Source organism: Perna viridis, chromosome 10, assembly GCF_037379345.1.
Source record: "Perna viridis isolate PV_CMFRI_1.1 ecotype Kerala chromosome 10, ASM3737934v1, whole genome shotgun sequence".
NCBI lineage: Eukaryota > Metazoa > Mollusca > Bivalvia > Mytilida > Mytilidae > Perna > Perna viridis.
Genome location: NC_142454.1, coordinates 10,849,845 through 10,875,787, shown reverse-complemented (window position 1 = coordinate 10,875,787; position 25,943 = coordinate 10,849,845). Strand labels below are relative to the sequence as shown.

Sequence of the window (25,943 nt, the reverse complement as noted above, 5' to 3'; positions counted from 1 at the left end):
TATATTTATGGCAAAAATTGGTAAACGTAGAAATCCAAAAGCAGGACAAACAGGTCATAGTGGTATTCATCTTCAAAAGCTCTCATATTACAACATAAACACAAACTACTACCTCTATTAATATATATATATATAAACGACCAATTTCCATATTTGAGTTTAACTTGCCACTTCGTAAAAACTATAATGGAAATTTAAGTAACTTTCAGACAAAATGAATACTTCAAATTACAATATACACGTAGCTTTCTACTTTATTAGATGCGTGAAAAACCAATGCTGTTGAAATTTATTATTAATACGATTATCTATTAATTCAAATGAGACACTATTTGTCACTTGAAGCAGCCATACATGATTTAAACCAAGATCGCGTAAGAAGTCACTCACATTTGAAATTGCGAAACAAAACAAAACAAAATAAAACAAAAAAGAAAAAACAAAAACAAACGTACACACTGAAAGTTAGGTATGTCAATTCCAAATCATGAACTTTTAAATTTTATTGACCAAAATGTTATTTGTTTATAATACACTTCATACAGGAAATACAAATTTCTATATGATAAGTATTATGTGCTATTTTGGTCATTTTCTTTTTTTTTTCTTAGTTTTGACCATTAAAATTCATTGGTTATTACGATAAATCACTCAGACAGATCACCAACATCACGACACATCTCCCTCTTGACAAGGCAATGCCTGTCCTTGTCCGTATGCGTATCCTTCCGATTTGCATTTACAATAATAACATAAAACGAAAAGTACAAGAGTTTCGTATGCGCATCCTTCTATTTCAATTTATAATAATAAATTATATCGAATAATACAAGTGTTCATTTCTGTTTTGTTTTGTTTTGTTTTTTGTTTTGTTTTTTTTTTTTATCGTTTTGTTTTGTTGTGTTAAATTCCATTCCATTTTGAGATTCACTATATCTCAGGAACTTCAACAATTACACCACACCTAAGCTTAATTTCACGTTAATTTCCCAATTACACCACAGCTTAATTTCACGTACAATGTAAGTTTATGCGCATATACATAAAAGTTAGATGTATTGAGGAGGGTATTCAGTATAATATAACTGCCTGCATCAAATGGTTATACACAAAGAAACACACTCAGAATACATATCAGCTTCGACTACGTTTGGTGTGATAAATCTACCTCATGTGTTACATTGGCGTGTCACCCTATACAGCAGACATTGAACATTTGGTAGGCCAATAGTTAATGTATAATTTAACGCTTGCTTATTAACTCTATTAGAATAAAGCATGTGGAACTGATAAATGCCGCCTTATAGATTTGTGAAAAGTTCTAATATGGAATAGACAGTTAAATTTTGAAAAGGGTGAAATAATAATGCACTCTTATTTTAACAAATCACATCAGCTTTTCATGGCTGCACATTGTATACCTTTCAAATTATTAATTGGCATACCAATCCTCCTTATTAAAGCCTTTTATTATGTCGTAATTGTAATTATAGATCTAGGTGCCTGAACACCAGAATTAAGGGTATAAATTACACATACAAACCAGAAAAGAATGCAATGCAATAGCTATGATAATTTGCATTTTTATCAATTTAATTCACGTTTATGTCCCATGAGAATATCAGTTATAAATTACAAAGTGCACGGTTTGTTTGATCAACAGTTACATATAAGATAAAATAAGTACATAGGTGTTTTGATGTATTGCGTGTATAAATACTCCGAACACTTAAACTGGTAAAGGACTCAAATACAAGTTATAACATCAAACAAACTATGCTTTTATTATATGTTCATGATGTAAATGTACCTAAAAGCCATAACAATGTTATATATCATAGTCATATCAGTTTTGAACAATTATTTTAAAATTAAACAATAATATTTATGCAAAAAACATAAAAGCAAAATATGGTTGAATTACATTTAGCTCAACAAGGTTTTAAATATTGTATACATTTTGTTATTAAGAACGATAATGTTGCATGCATTGTGAGATACTGGACATTTGACTTGTCAGATGTCAATCAATTTGAGACTTTGATGCAGTCAATGCCATACCTTTAACGACTATCCTATTACCGAGACACGTTTAGTCTAAAATCACAACTCTTGCTCGATTTATATGGAGCATAAAGGACAATGAAAAAAAATACCGAACCGATTTTACGTTTTCTGAAGTGTACTACTTTTGTTTTGATTTCGATTATCTTAAGAATTAATTTAAATTTATTAATAGTTCAGAAAACATGAATGTCAAAACTATCAGTTTTCTAACTGATTTTAATTGGTTACATTGACATTTTCGTTTTGTATTGTTTGTTACCATTTCAAAATTAGCCCGATAAAGCAGAAGTATGATCTGCCCGAGTGGTTGCTGGTTTACAAAGTATTTTGGATGAGGTAATTTTTTGTCCTTCGGGTTTTACTTGGTTTAACTGACTTGCAAATTAATGGCTGCCGCTGTTTGTGAAAACACACTAACATTTCGTAAAGTGGAAGACCGGGTAATATTTTCGTTCCGCAAGTTTCTCTCAAATATAACCCTGGGTCACCAGTGACAATTATTTCTGTTGATTGGCTGACTGGATATGACGTTATCCTATTTGTTTTATACGTTCAAATATTCAAATTTCTAAAAGCAACGTTTAAATAATTCTTTCAAATTACTTAGATTAACTTTCAATACAAATGCGCAATAAATAAGTTAATTTAGATAATCTCATCTTTGTTTTCATTTTATTTCATAGGTGGCAATTTACTCATATTTTGTGCATATCCGTTGCTGGTGACCTGGGTCTATATTGTGCGATCCTAGGGTTGCTTATGATATTGACCAGGGAACAAGATTATAACCCTTCAGAAACACCAGAGGTCATTCGCAATCCTCTTTGGGAGTTCAATTTGACCATTGTTTTAGTTTTTTCTTAGGTGGCTAGTTTTTCTTATCTTCAGTTGATGTATGTTGTTACAATGACTTCCCTACAACCATGACACTCTTTTGTTTTCAATCTGCTGAACAATACATGGGACTAACAAGCTACATATTGGGACATTCAAACTGACCAGTTGCTATTGAAAGAGTTGATGACTACTCACCTATGAATCTTTTCATAGTCAGCTCTTGGTTATTAAAATCTGAAGCAGCTACCTGTGTTATGCTATTTTTATTGGTGATGGAAGTTCAAATTTAACGAATTAGATTTTATTTTGTATTTTGTCGACAATATTAAAAACCTTGATTTAGAATTGTATTTTAAAATATTTATTTTTATCTTTACATCACTGAATAGAAGTCGTAAATATCATTATAAAAATGAGACGTCAATTAATGTTTATACTCTCCTTCATAAAACTGGAAGAGTCCTACTATGGTCCCTTTTTAATTAAAACTATGTGAAGGAACAAGCGTTATACAAAATTCAAAGTTTTAGGTTCATGTGAATTACAATTTTTGAAATAGTACTGACTTTATTTAGTGAATTAAGTTCTTTATAAAGCGTGAAATATTTCCACTGGAATTATATTGTTCTGGATTTACTGCACTGGTATTCATAGCTAAAGATTAAGTGTCATGTTAATAATAATTTTCATTTGTGATATAGTTTGGTATTCAGTGCATTGAGTTTTATTGAAATTATTATTTGAGATTATAAATGCAATGCTTTTCAATGAAATTTTAGATTTGAATAATAAGTTTTATTTACATTGAAATTTCTTTGGATTAAGTGTAATTCATATGTAGTTTGGGATTTACGTGTAGTGCAATATTTTCGATGTATTTTGGATTTAAATGCTTTTTCCCAAAAACTTTTGTGGATAATTAAAAAGAAATGATTTTCATTAACATAATATGTAGTTTTGGTATGAAGTACAATGGTTATTTTTAAATTAAAAATCTTGATCAAGTGCTATTTTCATTGGCATTTGAAAAAAAAACTAAGATTTTCATTGGATTTATATTTATGGATTAAGTCCATTAAATTTCATCAGAACTATGATATATACATGCACAAGTATATTTTGAATAATACAAAAACATGTGCAAGGAATTTATAAGAATCTGAACTAAAGTTTAAGTAGATACGTCGAAGGAGTATATATCAATGCATATATTTTTAATGAATAAAGGCAATATTAAATGGATTCAGATTTGAGATGGGACAATTAAAACAAATAGCAGCATAACATTGTAACATACGTACATTGATTTTCTTTAACTTGCTATTTCATAATTGCTGTCAACTTGGTGGCCTGTGAGTTTAAAGTTTTCTTTTTGGAAAAATGCTCAACCATTAGTTTTCTACATTAATATTTTCCATATGTTAGCATGAGCAAAGGATGTATTTAACAGGCTTTTGTCAACTTCTAAATACGATACCTAAACAACAGAAAAAAACATAAATTAAAAAATCACAAAGTTCCTTCAAAACACATTGTGGGTAATAGTCATAACTGAGAAAATTCCATATGATGTGAAACATAAAGGGTATTGGCTATCTTACACATGTCCAGGTAAATTCATGGGTGAGTGGCTACATACTCATCAACTCTTTCAATAGCAACTGTTCAGTTTAAATGCCCCAATAGCTTTTTCAATCCTTTGTATTGTTCAGCAGATTGGTAACAAAAGAGTGTCATGGTTGTAGAAAATTTACTGTAAAATCTTTCCACGACTCATACCTTTTTGAATTGATTTTTAGGTGTGATTAGATTAATTGTCCAATACTTTCATCCACAGTGGCCAGATTTACAAGAGGGGAATTGTGGTAACACAATAACTTTAACTTTAACTTTAACGCCGTTGCAGTTTTTTTTTTTTTTTTTTTTTTCGTGCTACTTTTCCTAGTCATGAATTTCAGGCCTCTTGTTTCTTTTTGTTCATTATCGGTTTTTTTACGTTGCTTTAGTTTGTAGGAGCAACTATTTCGTTGTATCTATGTATAATGCTGTTTTGGGCCATTTGCAGCCTGTCCTTTGGTATTAGGGTTTCCTGGTCGTTCATAAGTTCCAAGGATTGCCTTGAGCTAACATTTTTTATCCTGGTGGGATTGTTGTCTATTTGGCATATTGACTATTCTCGCCCTAAGGTTACAGATTAACAATTGCATCATCGATTTGGATCATACGCAAAACAGTACAAAGTAATCCCTTTAGCATGCCATTATAAAAGATAGTTAAAAATATTTTTAATTGAATGAATTTTTATTTACCCCAGGCTATTTTAAGGGTAGATGAGTTCCGAGTGTCAGTGTCAGTAAACTACTGAGTATCCTGAAAATGAGTAAATTAACATAGAGAGTAATTGGAATCTGGATTAGTTGTTTGTAGCCTTAATACAAATGAAATCTCCACAATTGCGTTTGACAATACATATATCACAAAGTGTAAAAAAGAACTACTAGTAGAAAGTTAGCATGTAATATGTTGCAGGAAATGTCTTACCGTGGTCGTAATAAGGAGAAAGATTTCAGAGAAATAACAATTTAATTGTTTTCCAAAAATACACACATTATTACTTTTTTATTTTGTTTTTTACATTGCTTGTGTGTATTTACTCTATTTTGGCCATGGTTTTTGAAGTTTTTACATTATCTTTTATGCTGCGATATGTTTTTGTAGCTATTTACTGCCGAAAAATTAATTCTTTGTCTTTATTTTAGCTAAACATTTTTATATAAATACATAATTTGAATGTCTCTAAAATTTAAAGACAATTATCACGTCATATGTTAAAATATATATTGCAATGATCTCTCTTAGTTTTTTTTTACTTTTTTTGTTGATGGCCATCTAACCCTTTTAATCTCTGCTAAGATGTACGTTCATCCCATCGATTTGATACATTGCATCTAACCCCAAAGAACTCGAGATAAAGAATACTACAGACACTGTGAAGTCAGCCTAATATAATGACCTACAATTAGAGATCGATAGTCGAAAGAAAACTTTTGACCGAACTTTATGACATTGATGATTTTTCATTCCTTATTGTCAATTTTCCTTTCATCCCTTCAGTACCTGCGTATGGAGTGTCTGTAGTATCCTTAATCTCAAGTTCTTTAGGATAAATGTGATGTATCAAGTCCTCGAAATTAGGAGAATAATACATACAAAGTAACAAAGTAAATGACCAATTCGAGCTCCATTAAAAACTAACAATATGGACAAGGTGCACCGATAGGGTAAGCGTCCCCTGCTTTTCTAGACACACCCCGGAATCTAGAAAAGCAGAGGACGCTTACCATACCGGTGCACCTGGCCCATGCTCCCAGTTTTTAGTGGAGTACGAGTTGTCAATTTGCTTTTGTTGCTTTGTATGAATGATTTTGGTTACTTCGTTTTTGTTGTGTATGTTTGTTTACCATGTCTGGTCTTTGCCCCTGGACTACATTCTTTTGATTACCGCCATAACTTGGTTCCCTTGATTTTTCTCTCATAAACAGTAAAGTATTGGGTAGACGAAAGAGGAAAGAAAAACTATGACACGTTGAACAAATACGGTTTTATGGTGTAGATGGATACACCGTAACGATCCACGATCCAAACTTCTATAGTGATTACTCTATCTTGTAACAACATGACCAGGTTTCAGAAGCCTAACTGTAAACATACAAAAAGCCTGCGAAAAATCATTTTAACTTAATAACAATTGAAATGCATAATTCCGTAGGAAACCAACATAATTTGAACAGAAAATATCAAGAATTGATAGAAATAGACTTAATTCTTCTTTACTTTGATTAAGATGTAAATACGAAGGGCGATCCAGCGGTAATGCTACATATATTTAAATGTCCTATCACTTGATAAATAAGTTTATATGCATATAGTTCATTCTTTTCACACGTGTCAAGCACCAGTAGCATTAGGGAGTAATCTTTTTTTTAACTAGGTATTGTGTTATTAGAATATCACTTGAATATAGTTAACAATTTCCAAAATTTACCATTCGATAGGTATTGAAAAAGTAATCACCTCAAGACAAACGCCACTATGAATCATTTTTAAATCTGACAATTTAATATTCAACGTGATATTACAAAGCAAAAAATCATGAAAATTGCAAAGGAAATATAGAAACGTACTCTCTCAAAAGAGAGTACGTGTCCAAATAAAAGATATAACTAATTATAAATCCTTCTTTTAAGGTCATCGGTTGTTTTGATTAAAACTACACATCGTGAAAATTCTTTTCAACATAAGAAAATGTTTTCGAACGTAAAATTGATTTTGTAATATTTAAGATTTAAAATCGATGATTGTTTTACATTTAAGATATGCTGAATATTCAATCTTACAGACAAAAATGGCATTGATCATGGTTATTCTGTCTGATGTATTTTCCTTATTTGGTAAGTATATTGACACTAAGTTCCGTGTCTTATTTATGAAATATGTTATATTTGTTATATGTTTAAGGAATTAAAGTATTGGTTTGAATTATGTAACTATGATAAAATCATTTCAGTTTTGCTAAACAGATATCATTTTGTTATTAACGAACATTGTATATAGTGTACCATTCATAGCAATTTTGTTTTTTTTTCAAAACCTCATAATGTTCAATTTTGGAAACATTTCATAGATAACTTTCCGAACATTTTAACGTAAACACTTATGATTGTTAATGGTGTTGGTCTCCTATAATTCAAAATCAGGTTATTAGTATTTCTTGGTTTGAATGTCCAAGCCTGCCACTCTGGAATTTCCATGCAGGAGTTGTATGCAATAAGACTACTAATTACTGGTGCATGTGGGACACAAATAAAAAAGCCTACAAAGAAAATTGTGGTGGAACCGAGTTTCAAATGAAAGGTATGGTAAAATCAGTTGCGAATATAATTTCATCAATTCCGATTGTATTGTTTTCTATTGATGCTTTCGATGGAAAACTTTGATTCAATTCAAGTTTTTTATGGCTTATTCATATATGAAGAAATATTTATAAAAGAGCGCTCATATAAATGTTTAATTATACTTATTAATATGATATATTACTATACCAATATACAGTAGTTGAAAACAGTACAGAAGATATTATAATTATCCATCATCTACATAATATTTTAGTATGGGATAGATCATTTCTTACAAAAGATTGGATAGCAAGAATACATTGTACAATCAGCGGATGAAATTTGTTTTATGACTTATGACTGAAAGCTGTCCCTTAGACAACGGTTGCCTATTAATAAGTCATAATACTGCCTAATCAGACGATATCAGAATTAAAGTCACCATATAGAGTTTGGCTGCTATATTACAACGCATGAAAAGGGAAATTGTTTAAATCATATTGTCTCACTTGTCATATATTTTGTGCCTACTGTCATCAAGTTCGAGATTAAATTATAGACTCACAAGGACGAAATTGTGTCATGAGTTTCTCTATTTTCTACGGCAGCTGGATAAAAAGATGGGAGCCATCCATTTTACAAATTTATGATGATGAAAAAAGAAATCTCCTCAAAGTATCGATATGTTAAAAGAAAGGGTGCAAATTATTTCACCTTCTTTGCGGTCAAACGATTTTGAAGGTTTATTTATATGAATGAAGGGACGCAATTGATGACCATTGAAATCTCTATAGTTTGCTAAAAGAAGTCGCATCATAAATGACGAATATGGTGTCCGAAAGAAACATTACCACACGGATATATTTGCTCGCTGTAGTAGATCATGTCTTTATGTTCCGTTGGGGAAAACTAATTAGAGTCGTAACTATAAATAACAAACTTGACAACAGCCATTAGTGCATTTGAATGATATATAAATATATTCAGACGATTTCTTTTACTTTTCCAAGTTATCTTGGGGAAGGTAACATTTAATGTTGAAAACGCGGAATTTCAATTATCGTAAAGATTTTATAGTTTTTAGACTCCATATACGTATGGATATTTATGATTTTTTTATCAAGTCTTCAAAATTGTCAAAAAGATCATAAAGTATAAAAATAGGGTATGTGGTATGGTTGCCAACGAGACAGTCACCTATCCAAATTCCAGCGACATACAATTAAACTGTTACAGGTCATCACACTGTCGTCAGTGATGGGCAAAAAGACAATCAGTTCTATCTACCTCAAAGCAGTACTCGCTTTTTCTATAAGCTAGTTCAAACACCAACGGTAATTGATAAGCACACCTCGTCTACGCATACAAAAGTATAAATACAATCATGTCCAACAGGATTAAGTGAAAATATATCACAAAATGTCTAAGTAAAACAATGTCTTCTTACAAATACAGAGATAATAAAAACAATGACATTCAAATGGCACATTAACATCATAATGTTACATGGGAGTCATTAATCTTGAAATTTGAACTATTAAAACCCACCGGCATACTAGAAACACATGGAGTAGAGTATCTTTGTAAAGAATTCATCGACCCCAGAAAGTCAATCTTAGAAACAATAAAAACACAATTTGAATATTTGATACAGATTTGATGGGAATAATCCTTACGTATAAGTTTATTTAATTATTTTTCCAGACTATAAAAATTATGTTCAAACTTTCGAGCTATGCATATTACATTACCATGAAATATCATTTTTGATTAAGGTATGATTAGGTTAATAAGATCTGGAGGTTAGCTCACAAAAAGATAACATTATTTATTTTGCAAATTGTATATCGTTCAACGGATTGTCATATACAATCAATCTCAATCAATGATGTACATTGAATGTATTTACTGTTTTGAGATAAACAGTTCTGCTATCTCTTATCGAACTTATGGTTATGCTTATTCGTTCCACCCTGTTCGGAAATGCTAGATAACAGTATATCCCGTCCCGTTTTGTCTCTTTCCTATGTTATTTTATAATACAAAAGAGGTATGCTTTGTAGGTTACAGAAGAGTCTTTTCTGGAGGTACTACAAGATCCCCGTGTTCACCTGATAAATTCCAACCGTTCATGTACTCAACCAATGGAAACTATGAGTGTGTCTATAAAAAGTCAACCTGCAATGAGATTGGTCAAATTATATATGATGATGGAACGACTACGTCTGATAGGAGATGTCGCTGTAATTACACTGCTGGTTACGTCTTTCTACAGGAACCTGAACACTTATGTTACTGTGAACCTGTTAAAGAGGATTGTTCTTGTGTAAAGAAGACTTGCCCTGTTAACCATATACTTGATCCAGGTAATTATTCGGCATTTTATTTTAGACTTTTCAACTTCCTTCATAACTTTAAAAACAAATTCCTCATGCCTCCTCATTGAAATAAGAAGTGACGGCATTTTGTATATGAATGTCACATCGGACTCCAAGTTCTATTCATTTAGATATATTATTGAGAATTCACAGATAAAATTTCCATTTCAATTTTGATTCCATTAAAGAGTTATGAAATTCACACCTACTTACATCGTTCAACTTAAGTATTAACAATTAACCAAAATTAACAAAATAAACGAGTTATGCAAATTAATTGTGAAACTGTCGATATTCTTTCGCGTTGTCATTTGTTTTAATTCTCGAAAATGTTTTGCGTTAATTATGTCTACTTTATCATGATAAATTAACAATATATTGTCTAATAAGGTGAATGTTGTATGATCTATTCATTTATTTTGTAGAATACAAATGCCGATCTATTTCAAAATTGAAAGTATCTTACAATTGTGAAAGTAGTATTCTTAAGTAAGTGATTATTCGTTTAATGATATTACTTAGTTTCTGGTTTGCTGACAATTATCTGAAAATGGTTTTTTTTAATAGATACGAAACATCTAGAAACAGATTCTTTCTTTTTGAAAGAGTATTTTTACTTTGTAAAATAGCATTTCAAAACACATAAAAAAAGATGTTTTCAAAAGTCTGAAATTTTCAGTTTAAACATATTTTACTTCAAATTTATACACGAATTATAATTAATACAACAGAAATACATCATAAGGATTCGACATCAAGCATAAGCATATGTTGAGCCGTTCCCTATCATATGACGGAAATTATCACGTTGAATCAGCATGCTTTATACGTTAGTTTTATTATAATAATGCAATAGTGAATATACAGAAAAATAGTGTGTGAAAAGAAAGATAGACATGCATGTAAAAGCAGAAGGAATGTGATGAAATGCATTAGAAAAAAAAACGTACAATAGTATTGTTAATCTACAAATCGCTTAATTTTTAAAATATAAGATTGCATCTTAAAGATAATTCAGTATTTTGTTCTGTTGTACAAGCATTAGATTTGATAGTGTTAAGCCGGATTTCTGAGTACTTTTTGCATTCAAGTAAAAAATGGTTGCTTGTCTTACATGACTTTAGGAACAGTTCGGAATGGCTACCAAATTACGCCTGAACAGATGCTCGTTGAGAGAGCTGTTGTTCATGTGCAGCCTGGCATGTAGGTTCTGCCCAAATGCACACTTGTCATTTTCATTTTGAATTTCTTCAGAAATAAACTCCGTTGATGGGAATCCTTTTCTTCACAATGAACACAAATTTAATCTTTTTTACAATCACCAGATAGGTGATCTAATCTCAAGCACCTAAAACAGTTTCCTTTTAGCTGGCGCTTTCTTTCTTCAACACTTTTAAACTTTTAGCATTCATCACTTCAATGTTATTTATATATTTACTCTTTAAATATCTACATTTGTCAAAGTAGTTTGTATTGCGTTCCGGTGAAGCCACTAAAGCTTCTGCAGAATTAAATTGTTTATTTGATGTTCCACCTTTACTCGAACTGAATTTTTCATTTCTTTTCTGCCATGGTTTGTTAGAATTAAGGGATCCGTTTGCATTACCTCTACGATTTGAACACTCCTTTTCAGGTTAAAATTATCAAATTTCTCTTTTGCTACGATATAAACCCGCGATCTTTCACATGCTTTAAGAACTGTCCATTTTTCTGTAGATCCTTTTTGAATCTCTAATTGAAGTAGAATTTGCTCTGGTAATTTTGACTTCACCATTGACAAAAATACATCATGGTTAACGTTCTGTTTCAGAACTTCCAAACTACGCAAATGCCTGTTTATTTTATCTAAGAAAATTCTAAGCGATGACGTCTTATTTTAAGCCGGTTGTAATTTTATCATTTCGCCCACATTTCGCTATAATGCAGATCTACAAGTTCCCGAATATTCCCAAATCTTTCTTTAAGTATTCCAACAGCAATGTCGTAAGTTCCTCTGATGATGAAAGACCAGAAACAGCATATTTAGCATCTCCAAATAATGTACTCTTCAAATGGTTGAATTTTGCAATTTTGGAGTCGTTTGTTCTTGTTGATGGAACTTTCGAAAGAATCCCAAAATTCATTCCACTTAGTTTTATCTCCATTAAATGAAATGATAATCTATTTTAGGCAGTTTCACAGAAGATCCATTTTTTTCTTAAATTTTCTGGTTTTGAATAAAATCATTTTGTTGTTTCAGTTGGGTTGCAACAGTTTCTTTCATTTCACGTTGAATTTCAACATTTTGTAAAGAACTGGACAGTTCACTACTTTGACTTCTATTAATAAAGACTAACCTTTTCCTTGTACTGTTCCAATTCCAAGTAACAATCTGTAGCATCTGAACAGTCGAATAAAAAGACGCCCTTGTACTGCACATATCTCGGATAAGTTCTGTGACTGTCACGTAAAATGGTTGTAAAGGTCTGACCGCGCATTTTGGTACAAGGGTACATTAATATCCTGGGGTATTACCGTTTATAATCTTATTCATCATCACAAGTTTATATTCTTTCCTGCTTTCAAAGAGTTGTACCCACCCGGTTTCTCGATATAAATTTTCTAGTGATATTTATTTCGTTAAATATCCGTTACGATACGATTCAATCTGGATTATTCCATCTTTTTAATTAAAACTTTATATCTTCATACGACTTCCCCGCATTTGTGAATTGGTATAATACACGAAATATACATTTTTTATGTGATATCAGCATCGAATAAGCCATCACGTAGTCATTGGTGGACTATTTTCGATGTCTCTATTCAACGCAAATGGTGCGATATCTAGGGTAAACAACGCGTTGGAATCTGTTAGCCATTGAACCGACACAAGAAGCACCTGGTTATACCATAGTAGTGTAACTTAAACAATAAACCGTCATATCAGACACGATCAAAGGCTTTGGAAATGTCACAGAAGGCCACGCAATTTTTTTACTTTTTTTCCGACTGAACAACTTCCGACTTTTTTGACTGAACAAATTTGTAAAATCGATTATTTGTAGTTCATTTATAGATGAATCTCCGTAAATAAATACAGACAGGTCGGTCTTGAGTAACAATTCAAGTAACTGTTCATGTGTATGTAAACACAACCTTCTTTACTTTTTAAAATTATACTGAGAAAAGAAATATAGATCTTGACTTTGCGTGCTTTAACGTTTATAAATACATGCGTCACATCACCTGTTTTCAACATAGAAGAACAAAACGACTTCGAAAGTTATAAATTGAAAACTTACACAACGGACCCTCACTTAGGGATATGCGACTTTCAAGAGTCAAAACGTTAAGATTCGTGGAGTTCGAGTTGCTCATTTACTTTTGTTACTTTGTATGTATTATTATAGTTACTTTGTGTTCTTTGTAGTGCACGTCTGGTCTTTGTTCCTGGATTACATTCTTTTGATTACCGCTAGAATCTTGATTCCCTGGATTACTCTTACATATTCTATTTTGGATTCTGTAATTGCAAGCTGATCGATCTCATTCCTTCTCACGGAAGGACTAGGAAGATGATTATTCCAGTCATCTAATTTGATTTGCAGAACGAAGAAGTCTTGGAATTCGTCTGCTTTGAGAGTTTCCTTTGTGTTTAAGTTACCATTTTAACAACGATGATATACCTACTTGAAGTTGTTTCATTGTTTCATTTTATTGCATATATGCCACCATGATTTCGTCGATGGGTGGTTATCTTTTAATTTACGTATAAAATGATCTTTGTAACTCTTTTTGCACTTATAAATTTACCAAGTTATCGGTCGCCGGCTGCATCAAAGATATATTTTGAAAATTCCTAAACGATTTTGTCAATGTTGTCAGACATGACCACTCATTGCCAGTCTGTATCTAGTAATATATGTGCGTATTTATTGTCATCACTTCAGTCAAACATCCTAATCTTACGCTTGGAAGAACTACGGGTAGTTTTTTGAGACAATGATATTCTAATAAAATGGCAGTGATATCTGATCCAGTCTAGTAAGGGGGGAGCTTTGAATTGACAACATACTGCTCTTTAATGGCATAAAATTCCCACCTATACCAAATACCGTACCAAATTCTCCACTCCAAATTGCCCAACATTCTCATTGATAATTCCCCCTTCCCATAGAAAAATTCATATTCCTTCATACAATCCCAACTCGATATTTCAATTCAAATACTACATTATCAGAATGTATGTTTTTAAATTCTTTTAAATTTTAGCTGTAATTTTTTATTAAATTTTATAAATATTTTCATATCAATTAGAACTTATTTCCCCAATCCTTCCCATTCAAAATCCCTACCCCACAAATACCATACCCAGCCCCATTTTCGATTTACAATCCCCAATATAAGATAGTATGGAAAGCTTTCCCCCATGCAAGTACTGTATCTTCCGTTTAGTGACGTATACAAATGGGATCAATTGTGCTTATCCAAACAAATCATTGCTTATTGTCAATAGATTTTTTCCATTTGATTTTGAAAAAAGCTAATATTTGCCATTGTGATGTTTTACAGTATCCATTGTAAATGCGAGTAAATAGGAAAAAATCCTTGAAAGCATCATAAGTGTCAGAACCAACTTGATGACTTCTAAATCTCTTTTCAGGCCTTTTCAAACAGAGTCAGCAATTGTTCTAGTTACGGATACATCAAGAGGTATTTCTGGTCTTCTTTTTTGTTAAATAATTCTCTGTATTTTTGAAAACATTTTTGAATCCTTTTTTGTAGCGTCTATCATACAAGGAAAAAGTGTCATTAAGTTATAGTCAATGGGCTGGGACAGTCCCTCAGTGCAACTCCTAACCCCACTCTTCATCTTCACGGGTACCTTTCCACCTCCCGTTATAGAATCAAACAACGCAAATAAGTATGGTGAATATGTAAAGTAGAAAACAACCCCGCCGGGGTCTGACTACTGGGTTGATGAATACCCTCGGGGACTTTGGGTCCACCAGCAGTGGTATCGACCCAGTGGTTCTTAAATATAAAAAATACTCCAAAACCCTAGGTGTTACGGCAAGTTTGTTGTACTATTTAAAAGCTGAGATGTTTGGCTACCTGACGTTGCCTACATATGTCTGTTGACTTCGTTTTGGAGAACATAGACGTTCAAAGAATAAACAAAACAACATAAAAATGGATGTTTGCCTCATCGAAGTATAAAAAGTGGCAAAAATACATGAGTGCTTCTGTTTATTTTTAGGTGACAAAGTAACTAGGCGAGGTATAATGAGAGGTATAATGGTCCTTGCAAATCATAGTTTGGCTGATAAGAGGGGATGGATGGTTATCTCAACCCTTGTACTAGTATAAGTAACATTTGGTAACAATTTGGAACAAAATGAATAAAAACCACCATATGCTCGTTTTGTATCTCCAATTAGGTAAATTTCGTACAGACATTGAAATCTTAAAATGTCTTCTAAGGTTATGAATTCATGTGCTGAATATACGTGTATATTGGTTATACATTTGTATATGTTGACTTTATCAGTCAACAATATGTTTTGTGCATAGCTTTGTTGTAGTAAGTACAGACAGATAATTTACAGTTAAAAAACTCAAATCTATCTAGCTGGAAGAGTAATCAAGGGAACCAAGATTATAGCGGTAATGGAAAGAATGTAATCCAGGGACAAAGACCAGACTTTGAAAATAGACACACATAACAAAAACATACAGTCACCAAAACCATACACACGTAGTGAAAGAAGCAAATGAGCAACTCGGACTACACTAAAAACTGGGAGCATGGACCAGGTGCACCTGTAGGGTAAGCGTCCTCTGTTTTTTTCTAGAATTACCTACCGAGTTGCTCATAAAAAGTCAAGTCCGGGGTAGACGAAAGGGGGATAGAAAACTATGACACGTTGAACAAATCAGTTTTCATGGCGCAGATGGATATTCCGGAGCGATCCACGAGTTCATGATGACGACCATAAAACTTCTGCAGTGATGACTTCAATCTTGTAGCAACATAACCCTGGTCCAGAAACCTATTTGTTAGAGTTCTAGCGCGATACAAAAAGTCTGCGTAGTTTCGGCAAGCTCTGGTATAACGTATGACCTGTGATATGAACAATTCATACCCAGGTGCTGACGTTATGTTGCCACAGATGAAAGGAAAGTGAAAAAAAAATGGAAAGATCAGCCGAAAATAAATAGAACAAAATAACTTACTTTAAAAAAATACATCGTTTCATAATCAAATTTGTTTTTTGAAGGTCCTGAATATTCCATTTCTACCACAGCTGCTGTTATTGTTGTGTTGTTAGGCGTATTACTTTGTTTAGGTAAGTCTAATATGTTATTCACACGACTGAAACAGCAATCAAGGTTATTTTCAAAACCTCTTATTACTGATGACTTTTAAATCAAAATTTGACGCATAGATATCTTCAAAATATGCTTCAATTCGATAATGTTGAGTGGCAATTTTAATTGGCGCTGCGAAAGATGCAAACACATAGTTGTTTTTTTTTAATTATACTTTTGGCCAGATATGAAATCTCCCGTCGATCACAGATTTTGTTTTGGCAGATCAGGTGTTCATATATAATTCTCGTCTGGAGTCCTGAACACCTTTCAAGATAATAGATAACACTTCTTGACGCAGATTTTCATTTCATCTTATGGACGTAAATTCTTTTACCTTGTGAGTATAAATGTGATTGACATATTATTTCGGGATTTCTTTTACTGTAGTAAGCATTGATGTTTTAATTAATGCGTATAGTGTTTTCAGGAAAGATTTTCTTTACAATTCTAAAAGAAATTTAACATAATAATTCCCAAGTCTTTTTCAACAAATGATCGTCACTAAAACAAATTTTGCTCAACTACTTCCTGACCTGTTCCTTCGATCATTTAATGCTGAATTAATAGCAGACCTTTCGTAATAAAAAGACGGAACATCGATCCACCATATCCTTTGATTTTGATCTCAAACTCCGCTATAAAGAAGATGTTTTGTCTTTATGCTATATTTTATACAGAAAAAGAACTTAAGATGAAGGAAAACTACAGACAGTGAGAAGTCTGTCTCATATCTTAACTTACTATTAGAGATCGGTGGAAAGGAAAGTCATGACACTACGTTACGATAAACATGATGACTTCTCATTTCGTATTTTCACCTACCCTTAATCTGCAACATCCTTTCACCACTTGCGTATATTTTGTGTCACAACTGAAACGTTATGGCAAATCTTGTCACAAAATGGATTCCTTGGTCTAGGCTTTACTATTTGTTTTAATTTTAGAATAGGGTTATGTTGCTACAAGATTGCAATCTTCACAATAAAGGTGTTCTGGTCGTAATCAAAATCTCTTGGATCGTTATGGTCTATATATAAGGATAGAATGAGCTTACTATAAGAATAATGAGATTACAAAATGACATATTGAAGCCTTGTTTTCACTTCATGGTCTAAATTTGAGACAACAATTTTGTTCACACCTTTTCTGAGCAACACAGCGGGTGTTTTAGAAAAGCCGAGGATGTGCTCTTGTAATGCATCTGGTTCCAGCTCCCATTTTAGTAAATTCTGAGTTAATTTACTTTGTTTAATATATTCATTTTCCTTGTCTCGTGTATTGTTTTTTATTAATATTTCTCCCCTTATTTCACCAATAATACATTAGCTTTTTTATTATATTTATTCTTGGTATTATACCGTACATTGTTATATCAATGAAATAATATTCAGATCACATAAATCATCCTATTATACATGTACAATAATTAGAAATAATATGATGTCAAAACATTTTGTTAATAAAGAATTACAAAGCGTGTCTGAGAAATGTGCGAACACTATTATTATAATTCATTATCACTTTTGGATAATTGTAATCACTCAAGAGATAGATTATTCATTTAAAGTCCAAATGTCCCTCTGAAAAGGTTCAACTTCTCTTTAGAAAAGTACAAATATTCAATATATATATCAATTTTCTCTTTAGAAAACTTAAAAAGAAGGAATACAAATTTTCTGAGAGGAATTATTCAGATATAATCGATAAAATATTTTGCAAAGAGAATACATAGATTAATAACTTTCATGAAGTTTTGTTTAATAATAGCAAATATTACTTTATCTTATGATAGCTTCAATGTATGGTCAAAAATGTTTGTCCACCGTTTTTCAAAAGTGTCCCAAAAAGTTTTAGTTTTACGAATTCAACGTATTTGTGCTCAACTTTCTACTTGTTACATTGTTCACACTTATTATCGGCGACATATCCGAACTTCTGCAATAGATTTAAAATTATCGATAGGAATACTAAAATAAAAAAGAAGGATATTCTTTGTTATCAATATTAGCTTTATTCAAAGGCAGTCGTACAAGATAAACATGTTCACTACAAATATAGAACTCATCGCTGTTTAGAGCAAAAAAATGTAATCCAAATATCTAAATGTACTATTAAAAGTTCTCGAAAGACATCTTGTATGTTAGTTTAATGATCAAAATGTAATTTTATAACAAAGACACCACTCCATGAAAAAAATGATACGAAGGTTGATTTCGATTTAAAGCGTTCTGCCACAACCATATGAGAAGTAGGGTATAAAATATGAATTTCATGAATAATTACAGAATATAAATCCAGGTAAAATGACTAAATGTCAGTGATATTGCTCCATGATATGGTTTACCACGAAGATGAAACTGGGATTGATTTTCAAGAATAAGACTTTAACTGTTTAGAAAATAAGGGCTCTAAAAGGTGCATAGAAACAGGTGTTTGCTTGATACTTAGTAGGATAGTATTTGTACACTATGAGTAACTTGGTGCATTGGAAATTGTAAATAAGATGTCATACTACCATTAGACGGCTTCGATTAACCTGCTTTGGAGATCAGTTAAACGTATTATGAACGTGTGGCAAAGAAAGGCTTGACTTGATACAAGTCCCTCGTTATTATATATATGACCCAGAAAATCTATGTAACTAACCTTTCTGATAACACCAATACTAATTTCTGTGAAAAATGGGTCTTTTCGGCAGTGTGCTACAAGGTGTGCTACACCTTCCCCCCCCCCCCCCCCAAAAAAAAAAAAAAAAATAATAAAAATAAAAAAAAGGTTGGGATTGATTTCATGGTTCTGATTGAAACCTTTTAAAAACTAGGGACCACAATTGGAGATTGCAAATTCTTACCATGATTCAGGAAAAACGGAACGGGTTTCGAAAGGATAACTACTAGAAAAGGAAATTGGACAGGTACAACAAAAAGACAAGAAAGAATCACAATAACATGTACGAAACACAACAGTAAATGTGCAATTGGGAATACTGTCTAATTGCAATCAAATGTCAAAACATGTACCAAGCTTGAATGGTGTGTCCATTCTTGTCGCAATCAATTGGATAAGACCTATTCACTCGTATTAAGTTGAAAAGTTTGTTTTATATTTTTTATAACTTTATAGCTTCTTTTTTACGGTTTTCATTTTTCAGGACTTACGATTAGATTGTATACTTGTATAGAAAATATTGAAGATAAGTGAAACTACCACATTCACAGCTGATCTAATTTCTTAAAAGAAAACAAAATGCATATTTGTTTCGTTTTAATATCATTCATACATTAAGTAAGTGCATTGCATAACACCGTATCTCCCTTTTTTGGAAAAAAAGTATTACATGTATGTTTTATTGTAAGTACATTTTTGTACCGATTTGCAACAGAACAAAAATTAATTTTCTAAAAAAATTCGTTAGCATAATGGATTCATAAAAAAGTATGTGTATTAGAAAACCATGAAAATGAAAACAGAAGACCTGTTTAATATATGAGAGAAATTAAAAAAAAAAGAACAATTTCATTTGTGTTAGTCGTTATAAAAATTTTTATTATCGGTAACTAGGAAATAAATCTTCTTTTTTTGTACTTTCGAGCAATGAGTCTTCATTCTTTTATAGGTTTATATGCGCTAAAATATATCTATATGGGAAGGTCTACTGATGAATTGCCACTCAATATCAGAGGTATGAAAGCTAAATTATTGCAGAGGGTTTTTTATTTTGACTGTTCTGTCAGGCTGCAAATATATATATATATATCATTCATTTTCTGAGTTTTTTTTCTAACTTGTAAAAAGTCTTGGTAATTGTTTTGATCGGGCTGATTTTTACTGAAATATATTGAGTGAGACACTTTTTGGATAGGAATTTAAAAGAAAACATTGATGTTTCGCTTGCTGGCTTTATAGAAACTTTAATTTGGTTGTTATGTGGTAATTTAAATGACGGTCACAGAATTGTTTATGGCGACTTTTTAGTAAGACAGATAAAGTCATACATTCATGATTGTCACTTTGATTTACTTGGATAACAATGCCAAAAGCCTCGGTGGTCGAATGGTAAGGTTGTCGGATCGATCACTGATGTAATCATACCAAAGACTTCATTATTAGATGTCATTGCTTCTTTTCCAAGCATGCAGTATTTAAGAGGATAGACTATTGACTGGTCTCGTTTGAAACGATATAATAATGTGTCCGAGTGGGATGATATGACTATCCTTAACTGTAAGCTGTTGCTTCTGTTACCTAGTAAATGAAAATAAGGCACAGCATGTAAGAATAGTACAAACCATTCCCGAATTCCCGACAGTTTATCAACATTTTTATCAACAGGATCTTTCAATCTTCTTTTCTTAAGTTCGTATTATTGAAAAAATATATCATCCAGCGAACAGTCCTGTCCGAAAGGAAAAATAGAATATATAAATACTTGATACGCAGACTAGGCACTGTAAGATCCTACTGGTGTACTGTTCTATCTGATATCATAGAACAGAAATCCTGACAGAATTTAAGAGAGGTTAGAAGTGATCGAAACTGTAACATTAAAGAAACACTATCAGTTTATACGTCACCATGTCGATTAACTCTTATGAGATTAAAATAATATAAGATAAATTGAGATTTCGCGGATCGTAATAACTCTGCCACAGACCGGGTCGGTTGCACGGTATTCAGTAGCAAATTCAGTGGGGATGGAGGCGGACCCGTCAACCCCCCCCCCCCACCCCCACCCCTAGAAAAAATGTTGAAAAATTGTGCCAGTCATATCATGAAAGAAACACTCACTGTTGGTCCTGTCTATTATTTTATGTGCCTCCCCACTTACCTGTAATTCTGGATCCGGCACTGGTATATTGTTTAAATAGGTTAATACTCGTATATATTTTTCTAGTATATTGATGAACGTAACATACAGGTACAATGTATCTGCTCAATTGATTGTTTTCATCTAGTTCTGTGTGTACCCAGGACGCCTGAGCTGTGCTTAGATGCACCGAATTGCGATTCAGATCCTTTTTAAAATGTTTTTCGGGGCGGAACAGGAGTATTTGAAAAAAGGGGCCCAGAGATTACCATTGAAGGGTGTACAGTTTGTCCGAAAATTATCATGAAATTAGAAGCGTTAAATGTTTTCAGAAGGGAGGCAATAAATGGATGTAATACAGTCGTAATTAAGTTTGGAAGAAATGATACGAAAGACTCGGCATCGCGATTGGACGCGGAGGTACGATCGTCGTACGCTTTAGTGCGTTTACGATCACGACATGGTTAGACATGATTGCTGACTGCCTATAGCAAAGCAGAAATGCGTTGGTCACTACGAGGAGGTGCGTTTTCTTTAAATGGCTGAAATGTTTTGTCTATCATGTAGATGTTCTCCGTTGATACCGTAAATATACGATTATCTTGAAATTCTACATATATGATATTTGTGTACATGTAATCAGAAAAAAAACTGCTTTCAGTTCGTTTATACTATTGATGAAATTATAAAAAAAAACAAAATTAATGATTTTTCTACATATTTCCTATACCCATTTGAAAATTGAACAAAACTGGCAGTCTCTTAAAAGGACGAGTACTCTTTAAATGAAACAAAATCTTGACTAACTTAGCTATAGACTGGTTGTGGATAGCTTTAAGACTTCTGTATTAGCGTATTAACTACATGTACTACATAAAAACAATTGATCTATAGTAACTGTAGAATTTGTAAATACAAATAAAATGTAGTATAGGACGGCGCTTTTCTCTGCATGTGTATCATCTTATACACCGCTGCTAAGGTTATCATTATGATTGATGCCACAGAGATCTAGATTTGATGGATTAAGGGACTATACGTAATATGAAGAAAAACATGCCAGTCTGGTCCGGGACTTAATTTGGGCTTTCGGTATTCTATTACTACACTCTTTACTCGTATATTGCAGTTTCTATTTCGCCTTTCCACTATCGAATACACTCCATGATTCGTTTTGAAAGCATGTCTTACTTTTAAAAGATAAAGATCCGTGATATCAAATTTATATATATATATATATATATATTATATATAAGGGTCTGAAAAATTCCCATCGATGTTAGAACTGTCAAATTTCCAATTTATTTTTGTCGTTCCCTCCGCGGGACTCGAACTCGTACCGCTGTGACATCTATGGCAACACCGCCTGCACTAAGTCCAGCACCCTAGACCCCTCGGCCAGCTAGGCTATATTAAAATATGGCTTTCGCTGACCGGGTCATTCCTCCTCGTAGGATTAATCTAGGGCTGTAACTTAGTACACGATGTATGGAATTTTTCAGACCCTTCTATAAGTTTACGTTATCTTCCCTGTATCAATTTGATCCGATGGAGCAGTGTAGTGAATAGAGTCGTCACATTCTGAGACGTTGTATAATATTGATTTGTTGTGACATGCATCATTAATTTGATCCACTATCCTACATAATAACATGTACATGAACTGTCCCGTACTACCATACATTGTGTACTAAGTTACAGCCCTAAATTATTCCTACGAGGAGGAATGATCCGGCCAGCGAAAGCTATATTTTAATATAGCCTAGCTGGCCGAGTGGACTTGGGCGCTGGACTTAGTGCAGGCGGTGTTGCCATAGGTGTCACAGCGGTACGAGTTCGAGTCCCGCGGAGGGAACGACAAAAAAAAATGCAAATTTGACAGTTCTAACATCGTTGGGAATTTTTCAGACCCTTCTATAAATTTACATTATCTTCCCTGTATCAATTTGATCCGATGGAGCAGTGTAGTGAATAGAGTCGTCACATTCTGAGACGTTATATATATATATATACATATATATAACAATTTTCCGATTTTTCATACGACAACAAAGTTGTCCCGTTCCGCTTTTTTTTTACCTCGAGTGTCTTAACGTATCTTTTAAGTTTTGATACTGCATTAAGTACGTGTACTTTTAACACTCAAAATTAGTAATGATGTATGCTACGTTTTTTATACAGGCAACAATAAACTAGCTAATAATATGACTTTACTCTAGTTTGTTTGTTTTCTCTATAACATTGTACGCGCTTACGCACATAAAATTTCATGGCGACGTTGAATGGGGTATTATACTAACGCACTTCCGCGCATTTGCATTTGACATCCAACGTACTTCAGCGTTGACCATCGCCGGTCAACGCGACCTCTTCGCCCATTGGCGTCCCCATCGCACTTCCAATGCCTTTCAAATGTACTAGACGCCTTTTCCTTGGATTTGACTTGATTATGGATCGGATTAGTTTTCGGTAATTCTTTTTGCTACCCTTATATTAAGACCTTTTTGCTAACTCACTACCCTGAAGTCCAAGAGAGTGCCCCACAACATAGTTAAATCTCCGAGAATATTAAAATAATAATTGATTTAGTTTTATCTAATGGAAGTTTTACATTTTGAGAGTATATTTTCGTTTGCAAAATGAAACACAACTTCACACTCAGACTTGACTGGGGAAATGTATTTGGGTAATTTGGGTAAATGATGAATGCCTTCACTCCTTCATTTTGAAGTAGATGAAACATTCGTAAGTAATCCAGAGTTTTATTACTACATTGTACATGACTTTGTATCTAATCAGGATCTAAGAAAAACTGATCCACGAAGAAAACAATATGTTTGATGTTTTTTTTTTTTTTTTTTTTTTCTTTTTCATTTAAAAAAGGAAGATGTTTCTATATATTTAGTGTCATCGTCAGACTAATTATCAGGGTTGTGATTTAATTTAAAGAGAGTTGAAATAATTGTTTATTATACCACCTGTCTCCTATATACGCGAAAGTTTTCCCAGGGCGTGTTCACTATAATTATTAATACAGGTAATGAATCGCGTTTTGGAAAAAAAGAACTTCTAAATAACACATTTTCCCTGACATAACTATCTATGACAAAAATGATTGTCTAATTATGGATGAGTTTCTCACACATTTTTTTCTCATTCTATTGAGACAAGCAGATTTTTTTCAGAACTATTTGACATTTCTTTTTATTTTGTATTAAGTTAATATTTATGCAAGGAGGTCGATAACAACCACATTAAACAACCTTATTATCCTTATAATTTTCTTTTATAATAATTCATTTCATATATATTGATAAATGCCCCTTTCATTTAAAATAATAAACTTCCGGTGTTACGTTTTAAAATGATTTTTTTTCCATCCGCCTACGCTTTTGTTGGCATTTTCAAATTTATCTTAATTGTTTTTTTTTTCTCATAAATATTCTATATGTATCCCTTAATTAGAATTTTAATTATTTTATTACCAGTAAATAATAATAAGTTTTTCTTCATTAATTAATCAGTGTATTTATTTATTTATTTATTTATTTATTTACTTATCATACTATGATAAAGAAAATAAGAGAAAATAATTATGATGTACCCGTACTTTCGAGACCCGAAATGGGTAGTCAAGGACATTAAAAAAGTCTTAGTAAGGCACCGCCCATTTTTATATTGGGGGGGGGGGGGGGCTGGGATATTTGAAAACTAAAATGGATATCATCAATATCCAGAGACTTTCGTTTTATTTTAATCTAGTATGTTTAACAAAGTATTAGAAAAATGCACAAAAATATACGAACTACCACTAAACATTATAAGAGAGAAGATATAAGAATACCAGGTGGTCCGATTACAGAAGACTATGCTATACATTTGAGTAATGAGAACTTACTTCTAACATTAGAAATAGTTCTTAATATGATAATGCAATGGGGTGCTACAACCTTGTTATCTTAGGGTGAAGTTACACGGAAATCATGTGGAGCGGTCATACTATCTTCAGGGCAAACTCTACTGTACCCTGAACCACCAAAGAGGATAGTAACCATTAACATGGAATCTTACTCAATACAATGACCAAATAATCGAATGGAATCTTGTTAATGGAAGAATTATCATGGCAAGATTTATTTTTAAAGATACAGAAAGTAACAGTTATTCAATGCAACGCTCCTACGTATCAGAGTAAAAAGACAAACGTAAGTTTTACAACCAGTCCCAAGCTACCCAAGATTGAACAACACTCGGGTCATCTTGATTGTAATGGGTGATGTGAATGCCAATGTTTGAATAAGATAACACAGGGAGAGGACTTGTCACGGGGAAAAAAGGAATTTGTACCATCAACGAAAAATGGACAACTTTTTGCAGATATTTTGCTCCCAGAAAGATATGGTCATAGGAGGTACGATATTCCCATTCCCTAACAAGGATATACACAAAACAAGCAGGGAATCTCCAGAAAAGAGAACAAGAAACCTGATTTTATCAATTTACAGTCACTGGGAGATGGAGAAAGAGCGTTACAGCTTATGGAGGTGCTGATATAGCATCCGATCATCAACTTGTGGTGTCTAAATTTAAGATCAAGATAGC

At 32.6% G+C, this 25,943-nt stretch overlaps 1 pseudogene across 1 annotated transcript in view; it reads left to right on the top strand.

Moving 5' to 3' along the window:
* The first annotated feature begins 1,062 nt into the window (after positions 1 to 1,062).
* The window catches only part of LOC148604503 (uncharacterized), a 38,892-nt pseudogene continuing 14,011 nt past the window's right edge, over positions 1,063 to 25,943 (top strand). The window contains exons 1-9 of the transcript XR_015916211.1: positions 1,063 to 1,219; positions 7,279 to 7,355; positions 7,662 to 7,818; positions 9,863 to 10,165; positions 10,603 to 10,666; positions 14,823 to 14,872; positions 15,420 to 15,452; positions 16,441 to 16,509; positions 20,151 to 20,216. The product of XR_015916211.1 is annotated as an uncharacterized LOC148604503 (transcript). The remainder of the gene's footprint in view (positions 1,220 to 7,278; positions 7,356 to 7,661; positions 7,819 to 9,862; positions 10,166 to 10,602; positions 10,667 to 14,822; positions 14,873 to 15,419; positions 15,453 to 16,440; positions 16,510 to 20,150; positions 20,217 to 25,943) is intronic.